Source organism: Ursus arctos, unplaced genomic scaffold (assembly GCF_023065955.2).
Source record: "Ursus arctos isolate Adak ecotype North America unplaced genomic scaffold, UrsArc2.0 scaffold_13, whole genome shotgun sequence".
Taxonomy (NCBI): domain Eukaryota; kingdom Metazoa; phylum Chordata; class Mammalia; order Carnivora; family Ursidae; genus Ursus; species Ursus arctos.
The window spans coordinates 68924756-68942374 of record NW_026622797.1 but is presented as its reverse complement, the minus strand read 5'-3'; positions in this window follow the sequence as shown (position 1 = coordinate 68942374).

Below are 17619 nucleotides of genomic sequence, written 5' to 3'. Positions count from 1 at the left end.
GTAGTCTCTTGTTTCTATGTCACTGATAAGGATGATCCTGATGGATTAAAAAATGACACAATGGAAAATATAGCAATGGCCATTTCTGAGCATGTGCTGTGTGTCAGACAGGGCACTAGCTTCCTTACTAAACCTTGTCTTATTGAAACCTCACAGCAACCCTGTAAGATACCTACGAGGACCCCCATTTTGAAATGAGGAGCCCGAGACTCAGAGAAGCAAAGTCACTTGCTGAAGATCACAGAATTGTTTGACTGTAAGCCCATGTGTTTCCCACAATTACAGCACGTCAGCCTGATTTAGTGCCTGTGTAAACACCGAGTAGCCGCTGATGATGCGTTGCTTTCAAAATACATTGGAATTGTAGCAGGGCAATTCTGAAGTATTGTGCAGAACCCTGACTGTTCCAGTGGCCATGACTGAGAGCCAAGAATGAAGGAGAGCAGACCTGGAGAAATTTCCCCAAACATGCTCAATGAGCTCTCCCAGATACCAAACCCCAAGGGTAAATTTATGGAGGGGCACACTCCCTCCCACCATTCCAAAGTCAAGGACAGATTCCCCCTAGGGTTCCAGACAGAGATCAATTGCCTGTAGCTCAAAGGTGAGAATCTCCAAGTCAAGTGAAAATTGAAAGTGAGGTATGTTTTTGAAATCTCAGTGGGAGCCTTACTCCAGGGTTTTCTAGGGAAACTTGATTGAGACTAAATTGGGCTATTTTCAAAAAGCAAGATTCCTTGAGTGAACCTATTTTTTTTTTTTTTTTTTTAGCATAACGTACCTTGAGAACACTTAACTCTCCTGGTATCATTTACTTTGAGTACAATACCTAAAGAGACCATTATAGACCTTGGATACTAAGCCCATGTAAGTTATTAAAATTGTAAACATTTTGGAGAATTCTTTAAAGGAGAACTTAAGAGTGCATTTTTCTTAGTTGTCTTAGATGCTACCTGTATAATGGAAGTGCGTGCAGTTCCCATAGTTTCTGATATTTAGGAAGCTATATGAATTCCTGGAGGATCCTGAGAAATGACTTCAATTTAGTTTTCTAGAGTCATTCCACCAAGAAAAAAAAAATCTTGTTTTTGGAGAAAACAGATCTGTAGGCTGGAAAACAGATGCATAGTTCCACTAGGAGAGGTGGAAAAGCCCCCACCCAGCTTAGTCACAAAGCATAGGAGTTGGGCTAGTTAGTAATCAGTGGACCTTCATGTTACAAAGAAATCACTCTAAATTGGATTCCACTCGACCTATTTAAAGCTCATTTAAATCTATTTCCTTTGGGAGGGCTGATTTACACGGACACCAGGTCGACACCATTCAGCAAAACTTAGGTTCCCTTACAGATCAGAGGAGTTTGACATCCGTTTGCCTCTGCCACACTCTTCTTACTTGGCTGAGATCATCCAGAAAAGGAAAGAAGAAGGCATTACCATATCTGTTGTCCACTTAGCTTAAGCCAGGCAGCGAGTGAGCACCTCCCCCGCGTTCTTCCACTTCGGCCTCACAGCAGCGAGATGAAGAGTTTAGGCAATTTGAGGTTAGGTATTCTGCATAAGGTCACAGTATTTGAGAAGTTGGGATGCATTCAACCTATTGCTATCTGATTGCAAATTGCAGGATTGAAAATAAGTGGGTTTTACTCTAGTGAGTCCCCAATACAAACACTTTAATATTGAATTGAATGAAGTTTAAATTATCCCTTTGTATATAGCAACTGCATGTTGGGTCTTAAAATTTTTGAGGCTCCAAGTCTGTCAGTCTGCTTTTTAAAAATTCTTGGCCATATGTGTTATTTCCTATTTCTCCTAGCTCTATTCCCTTCTTACCTGTTTTGGGTGTCTGTTTCCCGCCACTGGACTACAGACTAGAGGACCGTCTACTGAGGACCCGTACAGACTCCAGAGCCAGGCAGTATCCTTGACATATCACTTTATTATTCTTTTTTTAGATTTTATTTATTTATTAAGAGAGAGAGAGAGTGAGCATAGGCAGGGGGGAGGCAGAGGGAGAGAGAAAGGCAGGGAGCCCGACTTGGGGTTCAAACCCAGGACCCTGAGATCATGACCTGAGCTGAAGGCAGACACTTAATTGAGCCACGCAGGCACTCTGATGTATCACTTTATACTGCACCAATACTTCTTGTCCCCTCACTCCCAACTCCGGGTTCCCAAGCAGAACTCTTTATATCACTTGTCCATTTGAAGGGATATCATTTAATTGCATAATAGAATTTTAGAGTTATAGATTTCAATTAGAAATCTCATATTTCTAGAATCTCTACAATCTAGAAAATATAATATCTAGAAACATGGGATACATATGGAGACACATGGGCTATTAATGATCACTTTTGTTTATTCAACATGCATCAGGAAGCAACCTATTAGATGTCAGGTATTATGTTAGGTGCTTGGGTTCTTGGTACATGACATAGGTGGTAGTCTTTAATCTCGGAGAAGTCAGCCAAGTGAACGTTGAATACATGTGTTATAATGTTGTCAAGGGCTGGAAAAGCAACAATAATGTGCCCATAGCCCCATTTCCTAATTCATGTTATGCCATACTGGCAGGTGTTAATATTTACCCTGAGTCGCCTTCTAGCCTGATATTCTTGCTTAGTGCTAAGTCCTGTCCACATTAGTGAAGGAATGGCTTGATGCAAACTTTGTTCCCAGCAAAGTGACTTCTACAATCCGAAGGATAAATTTTCCTAGTTCTCACATAGTTTTGTTCTTTTCAAGCCGTCAGGTGGCCGAGAGTAGATGGTTGTTTCCTCTGTTGTTTCAGGTCAACAGATTCCTATCTGATGAAATATGATCTCTGGGATCTCTGAAATCCAAGGAGAATTGCAGGCTCTGGGGAAGGCCTCAGGAAGATACAAAAGAAAATCCTGCAACTGTGGTCACTCAGTTCCAGGCCGCCCCAGAGGCTCATGGTCTGGCTTCTCGTTCTCTGGTCTTACAGATACACTCACTGGATTTGGCCAGGGAGCATCAGAAACATAATGGGTGAATTGTGGAGGCGCCTGGGTGGCTCAGTCGGTTAAGCATCTGCCTTCGGCTCAGGTCATGATCTCAGGGTCCTGGGCTGGAGCCCGAGTTGTGTCTGGCTCCTTGCTCAGCGGGGAGTCTACTTATCCCTCTCCCTCTCCCCCTGCTCACGCTTGCTCTCTCTCAAATAAATAAATAAAAATCTTTAAAAAAGAAAACATAATGGGTGAGTTGTGAGAATAAACCCCACTGTTCTATTGCTGAGGAATTTAGGCAAGCCAGTCTCCAAGGGGTATGTCCATGTCACACCCTGTGTCTCATCTTTCATACCCTGAGAAGACTCTCAGCAAATAAGTAGTATTTGGTAATTCAGTTTACTTGAAGTGTGTATCTGATCTTGACTTTATGACTCACTTTAACTTTGGAACATAACATATGCACAATATATTGTTAAGAAAATGCCGGAATTATCACTCATTTTGGTTTGCATTTTATTCCTTAATTTCTGAATAATTAATTAAAAACTATTTAGTATTCTTTATTTCCAAATAAGAGGTAAAAGAAATAAAGGAGGTTATTATTTAAATCCTTAATTGAAAATAAAAGATACCTCTTTGTATTCATATGGTCTTGTAGCCTCCTTGGATCAGGTAACAAAGGCAATCATTGCATACCATCATCATAATCTCCCCATTTCTCAGAATTCTTTTTTGTATTATCTACCTGGTATTTGATTTAAATAACTTTTTACTTAAGTAAACATTATGCTTTGAGAAGAAAGAGAGAAGGCAGGAAGCATCAGTGGCCTCACAGAGAGTGGCAGGGCTGAGCGGAAGTGCTAAACCCGGAGAGAAGAGGGTCTGAGCAGGTAATGATGACTCCAAGGGCTAAGAACAAGACTGGGCAGGAATCTGGTAGGGATGGGTACAGAACCTCAGCAAAATGAATTCCAGCCTGAGAAAGAAAGGTTGGGCTGGATACAGAGGTGTGAATAGAATTTGGAGGTTAGAGAGACTACAGACTATGGGAAACAAACTGAAGGTTTTAGAGAGGAGGGTGGTGAGGGGACGGGCTAGCCTGGCGACGGGTATTAAGGACGGCATGTATTGCACGGAGCACTGGGTGTTATATGCAAACAATGAATCATGGAAGACTACATCAAAAACTAATAATGTACTGTGTGGTGACATAACATAATAAATAATTAATTAAAAATAATTTGGAGGTTAGATGGTCAGGAAGTTTTGAGGTTGATTTGGAGGAACCGGAGTAATGGACCGAAGTTTGACTGAGGCTGTGAGCACCTGAGGAATGAGTGTTCAGTGCTGGGAGAAGAGTGAAAAGAAGGTGTTGATGCAAGTTGAAGAAATAGGAGGCTGGTGGAAGCATCAGGCTGGGAACTGAGACAGTACCCTGAGGTTGGGTTGAAGAACGATGGCCTGAGAGTGAGAGCAGAGAACTAGGGAGGAGGTTAGGTACCAGGAAGGCTAAGGAAGAGGGTGAAGAAGGGTACAGAAGTGAGTGCAAAGGGTGGGGTTGCCCTAAGGAGGAGCAAAAGCAAGAGGGTCGGTTGCAACGGGGAGGAGGTAGGGGTTTACCCTGGAGAAATGGACACAGAGATTAAGTGCCTGCCATAGCGGTATGGTCTCCTGAGACTGCAGTGTACAGGTCAACATCCACTGGGGTAAGCGACATGTTCATGTACCACCCAAAACATCTCTCAAAGAGCGGTTCGTGGTACAGCGCTCTCTCTCTCTCTCTCTCTCTCTCTCGCTCTCTGTGTAGGTGTGTGTGTGTAGGTGTGTATCTCAAATGAATCCTGTAGGATGAAAACTACGACATCTAAAATGAAAAATACCCTGAGTGGGATTAAAAGGAAAAGATAAACTTGGAGTTATAGCAATAGAAATGATCCAAATTGAAGCAGAAAAAAACAAAAAACCCAACCAGACTGAAACTATTAACAGAGCCTCAAAGACCTGTGGAATAACATTAAAAAAAAGCCTAACATACATGTATTTGGAATCACAGGGGGGGAAAATGTGGGAGGTGCAGAAGAAATATTTGAGGAAATGATAGCTGAACATTTTCCAAATTTGAGGAAAATATAAAGCCACAGATCTATTAAACTTAATAAACTCCAAGCAAAAAAATAAAGCAAACTGTTGAAAGTAAGTGATAAAGAAAAAAAGCTAAAATGCAACCAGAGAAAAAAAGATATTTTACCTGAGGAGGAACAAAGAATGACGGCGGACTTCGAGCTTCTTAGCAGAAACGAAACAAGCCAGGAACAATACAGCAACATCTTTAAAGTACTGAGGGAAAAGCAAAACCAGTTAGACCCAATGAAACCTTCTGCAAAAATGAAGGCAAAATAATGACTTTTTCAGACAAGCTGAGAAAATCTATTGTTAACACCTCTGCAAGATAATATTACAGGAAGTTCTTTAGGCAGCAGGAAGCGATAACAGATAAAAAATTGGATCTACGTAAAGGAATAAGGAACACTGGGAGTGATAAATACATGAGTAAAGGTGAAAGATATTTTTCCTCATTTTAACCTCTTTATAATTGACTAAAGAAAAAAATAACATGTTACGGGATTTATAACATAAGTAGAAGTAATATGTATGACAACAGTTACACCGCATGGGAGGAGGGAGATGGAAGCTACCCCAGGAAGGCTCCTACACACCTGTGTCAAGCCGTGTAATGTCTGAAGGTAGACCGTGATAAGTTAAAGATGTACAGCGTAAAGCCTAGAGCAACCACTGAAACAAAAGGTGAATAAGTGTAGCAACTAAGCCAATAATGTATTCCATTAATACTCACAAAAGATATTCAGTTAATCCAAAAGAAGGCAAAAAATGAGAGAAAAAGAAACAAGAGGTGATATTAGTAGAAACCATATATCAATGTGGCAGATTTACTTACATTCAGTGTAAATGGTCCACTCTAATTAAAACATAGAAATTATCTGATTGGATAAAAAAGTAAGCCTGGGCAGCTCAGTGGGTTAAGCATCGGACTCTTGGTTTTGGCTCAGGTCATGATCTTGGGGTGGTGGGATTGCCCCAAGTCAGGCTCTGTGCTCCACGTGGAGTCTGTTTGTCCCTCTCCCTCCCCCTGTTTGCTCATGCTCTCTCTCTCTCTCAAATAAGTAAATAAATAAAATCTTAAAAAATAAAAAGCAAGGGGCGCCTGGGTGGCACAGCAGTTAAGAGTCTGCCTTCGGCTCAGGGCATGATCCCGGAGTTCTGGGATCGAGACCCACATCAGGCTCCTCCGCTATGAGCCTGCTTCTTCCTCTCCCACTCCCCCTGCTTGTGTTCCCTCTCTCGCTGGCTGTCTCTATCTCTGTCGAATAAATAAAATCTTTAAAAAATAAAAAATAAAAAGCAAGACTCAACCATATGCTACCCATAAGAAACCCAAGTTAGGTATAAAGACACAGAGATAGGTTAAAAGTAAAAGGATGGAAAATGACAATACCATGAAAACACTAGTCGAAAGAAAAGAAGAATAGCTATATTATTAACTAGCGAAGTTGATTTAAGAACAAGCAATCTGGGGCACCTGGGTGGCGCAGTTTGTTAAGCGTCTGCCTTCGGCTCAGGGCGTGATCCTGGCGTTGTGGGATCGAGCCCCACATCAGGCTCCTCTGCTAGGAGCCTGCTTCTTCCTCTCTCACTCCCCCTGCTTGTGTTCCCTCTCTTGCTGGCTGTCTCTGTCAAATAAATAAATAAAATCTTAAAAAAAAAAAGAAAAAGAACAAGCAATCTTACCAGGGGAAAATAGGGACATTTCAAAATGACAGAGATTGATTCATCAAGAGATCATAACAAACCCACATGTGTATTCACTAAATATCAGAGCTGCAAATTCTATGACACAGAAACTGATAGAATAGAAAGAAAAAAATAAATGAATCTTCAATTATAGTTGGAAACTTCAACAATCCTCTCTGGGTAATTGATAAAAAAAGAAGACAGAAAATCAGCAAGGATTAGAAGACATGAATAACAGTAGGAAGCAAATTGACCTAATTAACATTTCAAATATATATGGAATATTCATGAATAAGGACAATAAAATGAGCCAAAAAAACAAGTCTCAATAAACTTAAAGGGATTGAAAGTATATGAAATATATCCTTTAAATTAAAATAGAAGTAACAGGAAGATATCTGAAAAATCCCTAAATATTTGGAAATTAAACAACTTCTAAAGAACCCATATATCAGAGAACAAAGCATAAGTTAAATTAGAAAATATATTTTGAACTAAAAAGGCAAGCCACAAAATGAGGGAAAATATTTGGAAAATATATATTTGATTAAGGTCATTAGTGCAGAATATATAAAGAGCAGTCACAGTTCAATAAGAAGACAATCCTTCCCCACCGAAATTTGAGCCCTTTACCAAAGAAGATATATGAATGGCAATTAAATACATGAAAAGCTGTTCAGAATTAGTATTGGGGAAATGCAAATTAAAACCACAGTGAAATTCTCAGCTGCTGCGCTCTGGCTCCTGCTCCTCCATCTCCTCTCCTCTGGGGCCCTGCCATCATGGGTCCCTGACCCCACTGGCTGCTCTCCACCCTCTTGCTACTCCACACATGCCAGCTGCACTTCGATGCCAAGCTGCTGGGCACCCGGGTCTTCCAGATGGGCCCTGATAGTTCCCAATACAACATCACCTGCTCGGTTACGGTACCACCAGAAAAATAATAAGTAGTGGAGGACCTAGAGAAGTTGGATACTGCATATGGTAATTTTGGCCATTCTGGCCATCTCACCATCATTTGCAATTAAGGCTTTGAGATTGTGTTAAATGACTACAAATGGTTTGCCTTTTTAAAGTTATTAAATAGAGCATCTGTTGAGGGGTTGCTTGAAAAGACAGCCAAAAACTGACTTTGAGGCTAAGAGGCAGGGCAGCATGCAGCCGTGGGGCCTCTCACAGCCACATTCCCTTCTGGAGTCTTTAGGTGCATGTTTTAATGTTGAGGAATCCTAGTGGCCTGCCACCAAGGCAGCTGCCCTCCTGAACATTTCCTTGGAAAGCCACAACTGCCATTTTGAAATGGGAACAACCAGAGACCACACAGGAAAAAGAAAGAAAAATCTGGATGTCAGGTGGCTTCACCATTCAGCCTTTGAATAAAAGGAACAATAGGCAACTCAAGTTTTTTCTCTTTTGAATATTCCATTAAAATGATTTTTCCAAACTGATTAGGATTTGAATTTTGTGTTTTGTTCATAGTGCAAATTTTTTCACAGTTAAATTATCTTCCTGTGTGCCTTCTTTCTCTATTACCTTGAGGAACCCCAGCTCCTATTGTAAGAAGAAAATGATGCTTCAGGATATTTCGCAATGCACAGATATGTTACAGGTGAGAGGGTGGTTCTGTGAAGGGCGTGTTCTGGGGAACAGTCTTTCTGAGATAAGTCACACTGCTAAAGGGTATCTTTTTGCAGATCATTGGCCTGCAGTACCCTGGCTGGAAAGACTGGGTGGTCAATACATGTTTGTTTGTTTATTAGGTGCCAGCTTTGTGCTAAGAACTTGACGTACTTTACCTTACAAGAATCCCCCAAAGAAGATATTACTAGCTTCATTTTACAGATAGGGAACATGAGTCTCTTACATTGTTTATGCTCACAGGGCATCTAACTGTAAAAGTAAAATGACAAGGGATAGTCTTTCAAGCCTGAGGACCTCCCTGAGGCTAAAGAGTGAAAGAAAAGCCATTTCACAAAGAAGTAATGGTACTTGGAGTGACATTTCAGTGGATTTTCTGGTGAGTCCCAGTTCATAAGTATCATGGATGTTAGTTTAATGGAATGGAATGTGCATTGCGTTGGCTTCTGTTGAAATTTCAGGAGAATTGGCTTAAAGCTTATGTGTCCTTTCCAGATTAGGCTACTCTTTTTCCTTTCCTAACTCAGGGTCCTTTCGTTCAAGACAAAAAGTTACCTTTTGTAGTCCTCCAAATTGGAAGGAGAGCTTTGTAAACTTCAAATTAACTACCAATTAAGTACCCTGCCAAGCTGACTTCTCTTAACTACACTATTGTTCACACTGACTGCTATCTTTTCACTCTTTTCTATTAAACAATGGACTTTCCCACTCAGTTGTTCAGAACTGATTAATACCAGCATTAATAAACTGAAAATATGGGGCCATACATAGCCAATGTTTTCTGGGAGGGCATTTCTCTTGTATCTTTGCTCGAATGGAGGAATTTCTAGATACCAGATTTTTATTATGATTTTTTTGGTTCGGATCACTTTTTATGACATCTGAGAGGTACCTGTCTGCTATTCTGGGAAGGTTATGTCTTAATAAAGGTCACGTAGCCATATACCTGACTACTTCTACCTGGATACTTCTTCCATCCTACCTCTGGACCTGGTAATTCATCACTCCGACCTTGATGCCACCTCTGTGAAATCCTCCCCAGTTCTCTGCATTCGTGGGAGAAATGCCATTATGTTGGTTCACTTGTGCGTTGCGGTCCCCTTGCTCAGGTTGTACTATGCTAACTGCTGTACTATGCTAACTGTGATCTGATAACATCTTCATCGTCTTCCAGACTGGGAGCTGTAGGTCTCCTTGTGTATCTTCAGAACCTAATTTATAAGTGTTTGGAAAATTGACCACACTTCTCTTGTCTTTTCAAAGACTTTTCACAAGTAATATCAGTGTACAAAGAATTAATTCTATAGGATTCTAGAAGCACAAATCAGGAATAATGCTGTGTTTATATTTTTGGTTCTTTGCTCTAAAGAACATCAGGTTACCTGTCTCCTCTAAAAGAGTTGTGTATTTTCAAACTGATTTTCGGGATGTAAATACTGACAAAGCAGCTAATATGTGTAAGAATGTATTTGATATGGAATTTAATATCACCTCTACTAAAGTCTTTTTGTTTTTTTCTATTTCTCTAAGCAACTTTGTGTCTAAATGTTTTGATTATGGAAAAGAAGAGTTGATGGTCAGAAAGTGGAAGATGTTTGTGTTAGGAGATGCCATAAGACAATACTGCTTAGCATTCTCTGTCATAATTGTTTGTCTTCTCCTCTGGTCTGTAAACTCTATAAGGGAAGACATCAACTCTATATTACTAACCATTTTATTCCCTGTGGATCGCACGATGCATGGTAAATAATAGGACTTCAACAAACACAATGAAATACCACTACACCCACATCCACACACTAATGCCTAAAATTTAAATATGAACAATACCAAGGGTAGACAAGGATATGAGTCACTAGAACATTTACCCATTGCCGGGGGAAATACAAAATTGTTCACACACTTTGAAAAATTATTTGGAAGTTTTCTATAAAGATAAATATAACCTTATTAGATGACTACATGATACCCTATGACCTAGAGGTCATATTTGTAGTACTTACTCAAGAGAAATTAAAACATATGTCAAACAGGGATTTGTATTCAAATGTTCATAGCAGCCTTCTTTGTAATTACTTCAAACTGAAAACAACCCAAATGTCCATCAATTGGTGAATAAATAAATTGTGGCATACCCCTGCAATGGAATATCACTCAACAATAAAGAGTAAACTTACTGATACATGAACAACATAATGAGTCTTAAATGCATTATGATACATTTACAAATTCATCCTCAAGGGGCTGCCTGGCTCATCGGTTAAGCGTCTGACTCTTGATTTTGACTCAGGTCCTGATCTCAGGGTTGTGAGATCGAGCCCTGCGTTGGGCTCCATGCCCGGCATAGAGCCTTATTAAGATTCTCTCTCTCCCTCTCCCTCTGTACCCCCACCTCTCTCTCTCTCAAGAAAAAAAAAATTCATCCTCAAAAGACAACTGCTATATGGTTTAATTTATATGAACTTTTAGAAGAGGCAAAACTCTCATGACAGGAAGGACATCAGTGGGGTTGCCAGGAGCCAAGGAGTATGGGGCAAAGAGGTCAACTGTAAAGGGGCAAAGGGGAATTTTGGAGGGTGATGGAAATGTTCAATATTATCATTTTGGTGATGATAACATCACTGAATACATCTTTTAGCATGTATCTGTGCACACGATTAGTGAATTTTATTATGTATATTAAACTTCTATAAAGCTGATTTTAAAAAATCATTTATAATTACCCTTTTAGGAAGAACCCTGCACATGTTTCCATTCTAGCATCTCATTTGTGCCTAGTAGCAGCAGAGAGATCTGGAATTCAGCCTCCTAGGAGTAAATCCCGGTCTACCAGCTGGTAACTGGCTGGCTTTAGACAAATTGCTTATTAAACCTCAGAGTTTTTCCTCCACGCAGTGTAGATGATCATTGAACCTGGATCATAGGGTCTTGGTGAGGATTCAATAGAATGTTTAGCATAGCTCCTGAGAGAAAGGAAGTACTCCAAATGTTAGATATTTTTCATCCCTATAAAAATGAGCCCACAAGACACATATGGTTCTGCATTTCTCATGCAGATCCTAAAGCCATTTATTCTAAATTGTAGGATGTACCGATTTCATTATATTTCCTCAGTCTTTTTATGTGTTTGTGTGTGCATTGTCTGTGTGAATTATAGTCTGTCTACTGCTTGTAGATTTTAAAGTATATTTTGTCTATGATGGGTAGAACTTTTTTTATTCTAGCTTTTAAAAATTTAATCTTATGAAAAGCCTGCTGACAGCTATTTTAAAATTCTTTTACCCCTTTCATCCTGTGGAGTATGTTTACTGACTACAGATGTTAAGCACTTCACTAAGGAATGGGAAGCAGCAAGATAGAGTATGTACTTCACCTGAGTGGTTGCATAGAAACCAGTTGTGTCTCTGAACCTTTAAGAACTCAAGTGGAAAATATACTTAAAAATGTGAAGGACAGAGTTGTAGCATACAGTTTGAATTGGAATGACTGCAGGATTGTTTCAGGATTATAAGACTTCTGTCTAAAAGTTAATAAAAGGCGTATTATGGTAAGCCCGTTATAATTATGATTTTGAACAAACCACTTTAAATTATGCTATAGCATGAACTCTTAAGGAAAAAATGAATAGAAGGATATCAGGATTGCTGAGGCTCAGAGCCCAGAACAACAACAGCCTAAGGCAGTTACGGAGATGAAACCATGCTGGCCCCTGCAACCAAAACTCCAGCAAAAATGAGCTCAGAGACAGAACAGGGAAAGACTGTTTTCCAGTGATTTCAGTATGCTAAAGGCAATAGCGAAGACTGGAGCTGGAGAGCGGGAATGTGGTAGAAACCCAGAGAAATACCACACGGTTATTGTTGTTGCTTTTGTTGTTATCTTGGGTTTGCTCCTGGCATTGTTTTGAGAGGTGATAGACAAGTTGTTTCTAAATTTCAGGTGGAAAAATAAGCAGCAAGAATATTTAGGGAAAGTCTGAGAGTAACTATGATGATGGGCACTGGCCTTTTCACTATATGCCATTAGAAACTGAAATAGTAGTCCTGAGGGTATGAGTAGAGCGAGACTCAAAGGCACAGAATAGAATTAAAGAATAAAATATAGGGGCACCTGGGTGGCTCAGTCAGTTGGGTGTCTGACTCTTTTTTTTAAAATAATTTTTATTTTGTTATATTAGTCACCATACAGTACATCCCCAGTTTTTGATGCAATGTTCCATGATTCATTACTTGCATATAACACCCAGCACACCATGCAATATGTGTGGGTGCCTGACTCTTGATTTCAGCTCAGGTCATGAGCTCAGGGTCATGGAATGGAGCCCTGTATCAGGCTCTGTGCTCAGCAAGGAGTCTGCTTGTCCCTCTCCCTCTGCTTCTCCCCCAGGGTGCTCTCTCTCATAAATAAATAAATAAATAAATAAATAAATAAATAAATAAAATCTTTTAAAAAAAAAGAATAAAATATAAGTGTATAGGGAGAACTTGGGGATGTTGTCCCAAATGAGAGAATATTTTATTTTCAATCTTCTTAATGTCACTTGTTAATTTAGCTTAGGGCAAAGATGGCACTTTGAAGTCATAAAAAAAAAATGGCTTATTCAAATTAATGGCTTGGGGGTAAGTGGGTACTCATAGCAAAGTTACCTACTCCTATCTCAGCACATCAAGAGATATTCCAGGTGGATCAAAGGTTCAAAAGTAAAAACAAAACTGCAAAAGTATTACAAGAAGCCATTTAAGAATGCTCAAATAAATCAGATTGAGGATCGCCATCTACGTCTGACACAAAACCCAGAAGGAAAAAGCATGAATAAACATGGAGCATTCAACCTCGTAAGAGCATTTTTAAAAAATCTGGTGGGCCAAAAATCATGAGAAGTCCCAAAGACAAACCACAAACCAGAAAAAATATTTGCATTTCCTATCACAAACAAAGGGTTAATTTCTCTGCTATATAAAGGACTCCTAGGAGACAATAAGAAATAGATCAACAATCCCATAGAAAATACAAAAGAATCAAACATCGTTTATACCTATGGAAAAATGTTCCAATCACTCAAAATAGAAGGCATGCAAAGGAAAGCTACATTGAGAATTCATTGTCTACCTACCAGACTGGCAAAGATAATTGGATTATAAGCTGTGTTGATGACAGTGTGAGCAAACAAACATTCTCATACATTGCTGGAGGGAATGTAAGTTGGTACAAGGTCTATAGAATTCAGCTTGGCAGTACCTATTAAAATTAAAAAGCATATAATACCCTTTGACCCAGCTGTTCCACTTCTCACAGTTTATCCTACAGATAGTCTTACACGTATAAAGTAACACATGAACTAGATTGTCATTACAGAATTCTCTAAAAATAAAACACTAGAATCAATCTAAATAGAACCAGTTATATGACTTGTGTAAATTATGATACCTCTTTCTAATGATGTAATTCCAATGAAACAATAAGCTTCTGTAAAAAAAAAAAAAAAAGAATGAGGGAAAGAATGTATGCACTGATTAAAAATTTCCAAGATTTCAAAATGTCTTTGTTGAATGAATATATCATTTAGTGAAAAAGTCAAGGTGCAAATGATATGCATAGTATAATCTATTTATACATTCATGTATTCATCAAATACATTTGAGCATCTGCTATGTGTCAGGCATCACACTAGACACTTGGGATATGTCCATAACATAGACGAAGATCTTAACTGTAGTGGAGTTTACATTCTGTTAAGGGAGACAATTGGTAAACCACAAACATGGACATTATATAGTAGTATATTGGGAACTGGGAGTTCTGTGGGTGAAAGAAAGAGTAGAGCAGGGCATGAGAGTTCCCCGGGGCTGGGGTTGGAGAAAAGATAATGTGCACTGTTAAAAATACCATAGTCCGTTTCGGTCTTATTAGGGAAGATTTGAACAAAGGCTTGAAGGAGGTGAGGGCATTTGCCTGAAGAGTGTCTGAGAGAAGAGTTCCAGGTGTGGAAGCTAGAGTAAAAGGCACTATGGTGGGCATATGTCCGCTGGTGCGGAAGCAGGCTGGCCAGGCTGAGCAGAGGGGGTCTGGAAAGAGTAGCAGGAAGAAGGTGAGGAAGGCAGGGGGAGACAATCAGTGCAGGGCTGTGGAAGGAGGTTTACTTTCATTCTGAGGCACAAGGAGCCCTGTAGGGATCTGAGGCACCCAGCGGCACTGTATGAGTTTGAATTTAAAAGCCTTTGCCTGGTGGGCTGTGGAGAATAGGCTGCGGGAAGCAACAGTGGAGGCGGAGAGACCTCAGGCAGGGACACTCATCTCCTGAGAGACGCTGGTGGCCATCACCCGGGTGACAGCCGGCGGGGTGATGGGCAGGGATCAGATTCTGGAAATGTTTTCCTAGTAGCCAACAGGCTTTCCTGACAGACTGGATGTGGCATGTGAACGAGAGGAGTCAAGGACGGCTGAGCCACCCGAAGGCTGGCAGTGCCATGGGCTGAATGGGAAAGTGGCTGACGGAGCCTGTTTGCAAGTGTTGAATTTGAAATATTTATTAGACATCCAAGTGCCTGTCTAATCAAAGTCATCTGTGGATGGTATTTCGAGCCATGACTATGAGTATGTTACTATTTGTATAAATGGAGAAAAAAAAAGGATATATATCCATTTGCTTGTATATGTATAAAATATCTCTTTTCCAGACATATGCACAAAAACTGGTCATTTTGGTTGCCTATTTAGGAGAGAACTGAGTGGCTGGGGATCAAGTGTTGAATGGAGCCTTAGTTTTCATTGCATATCAGTTTACACCTTTAATTTTGAAACATCTGAATTTGTCACATTTAAAAAATAACAAAAACTACAAGCCACATTATCAAACTGCTACATTTCTGCATCTAGAGTTTCTTTCTCATTGCTATTTTTTTTTAATGTTGAGAGAAGGACAAATTAGTTTCATGGATTCCAACGACATTTATTGAACATCTACCATACATAAGATTCTGAAATTTTAAAAAAATTATCAAGATGTGGCCTCTATTTTCTTTGATTTATTTTTAAAAAGATTTATTTATTTATTTGAGACAGACAGCACACGTGCATGAGCAGGGGGAGGGGCAGAAAGAGAGACTCTTCAAGCAGACACCTACACCCCCCCATCGGCTGAGTGAGGAGTCTATCGGGACTCAGTCTCACAACCCTGAGATCATGACCTGAGCCAAAAACAAGTCAGACGCTTAACCTACTGAGCCACCCAGGCTCCCCTGGTCTCTTCTTTAATACAATAATGTGTTAAATTTGAATGTAAATCTGTCTTCTGGAACTAATTAGTAGCAAAAGTTACACCTTATTAGGATTAACAAGCAGCTAATTTTATAAAGCACAGCTGCCATGGTTTTTGAATACAACAGAGTAGGTAGGTATCATATGGCTATTCTGACCCTTGGAAAAGATTTAGAATTATTTTATGATCCAAAACTAAATGAAATAGCTGAAGATACGAGTTGGTCATACATAGAAAAGAAAATAATGCCTGCACTACTCTTTTATTTCTTGCTCAATACTTTCTGGTTTCTGCGTGTTTGTTCTGTTCTGTTTTGATATAGAAAAGTACAGAGAAGCATAAGAAACATCTATAGGTAGTCCACTCCCCAGAATTAACAAGTGTCAGCATGTGGTCATTGTCTTCATCGGCTCAAGGGGCTATAACAAAGTGCCATGGATTGGGTGGCTTAAACAACAAACATTTTCTTCTCACAGTTCTGGAGGCTGGCAAGTCCAGGATCAAGGCACCAGCCAACCAGCGTCTGGTGAGAACCTGCTTCCTGGCTTGCTGATGGCTGTCCTGCTCATGGTGTCCTCACGTGGCAGGGAGCAGAGGGAGAAAGCAAAGTCTGTGTCTCTTTGTATCAGGGCGCCAGTTGTATCCATGAGGGCTCCGTCCCCATGGCCTCACTACCTGCCAAAGGCCCCACCCCATAACACCGCCACACTGGGGGTTAGACTCTCAACATACGAATTCAGGGGAGCACATTCAGTCCATAGCAAGGTCATGTTTGCTTTATATATTCTAATGACACATATAAAATAGCACAGATAAAATGTGGGTCTTCTTTATTCTTTTTTCTCCCCACCTCAGAGACGACCACTCTCCTGAGTTCACCCCCTCCGGTCCTCATTTTACCACAGTTTCGTATTCATAAATAAAAGAAACTTTCAGTAGATGTTCTTATTTTGTATACATATTCTTCTGACACTTTTTCACCTCACATTATGCCTTTTTCACCTCAGATTATGTTTTTGAGGTCTATCCATGTTGATAGATCACCATTTTGTTATCCAGACAGAAGTAAAATCATAGCAGTTTTTATTTATTTTTTCATAAGGAAACCGTATATGAATTGGAATTGGATTATTTGCTAACTGCCCTAAAACATTAAGACTGCATTCTCCAACTGTGTGCCAAGTCGCCCTGGGCCCTGAAGCAAACTCACAGGGGTGAAACTGGGTATTTTTAAATTTCGAGGGAAACACAATGACATTTGTCAGCTCCACACAAGCTACTACTATTGAGTTACTTAGACCTATTAGGCGCTTGTTTTGGCCTAGGTCCAGAATAATTAGGCCCTTCTTTTGGCCTAGGGATGCCATGAAAAAATTATTGAGACACTAACGTCGTCAGGAACTGAGTAAGTTTAAGAATTTCTGCATTAAGAAAGAACACCCATGAACCTGTGTTCTCTATGAGGCCCCATTTCCTGGTGTATAACTTCAGGAATGATAGGCAGAGTGCCTCAAAGAAAATGACCAGCCTTGCAAACCTAAATCTTCCTTGATAAAAACAGTAAGTGATGATACGGAGCTCCTAGAAGGAATAGTTTAATGTCTTAACTCTCTGGCAAACTGCCTAACATGAGTTTCTAAACTGCATCAAATTTATGGTTTTCACCCAAAATGCCCCTCCAACTATGATAAAACTTAAATGTGCCCTTAGCTATTTACTTGTGCCAGGAGTGGGGCAAGAGTTGAGAGAGAGTTAGGGAGGGCTTATGGGTGTTTTTGAGAGACTACAAATGAGGAGAAGGAAGACGTCGGTGTGGTTTTTAATCAATAGCAAATCAACCACCTTTTTCTCACAAGCCGTATTTCTAATGATTTAACCTACGATGGATCCCTTCAGGGGGACCAGGAACCCAGCGTGAGGAATATTATTGAATACTTAG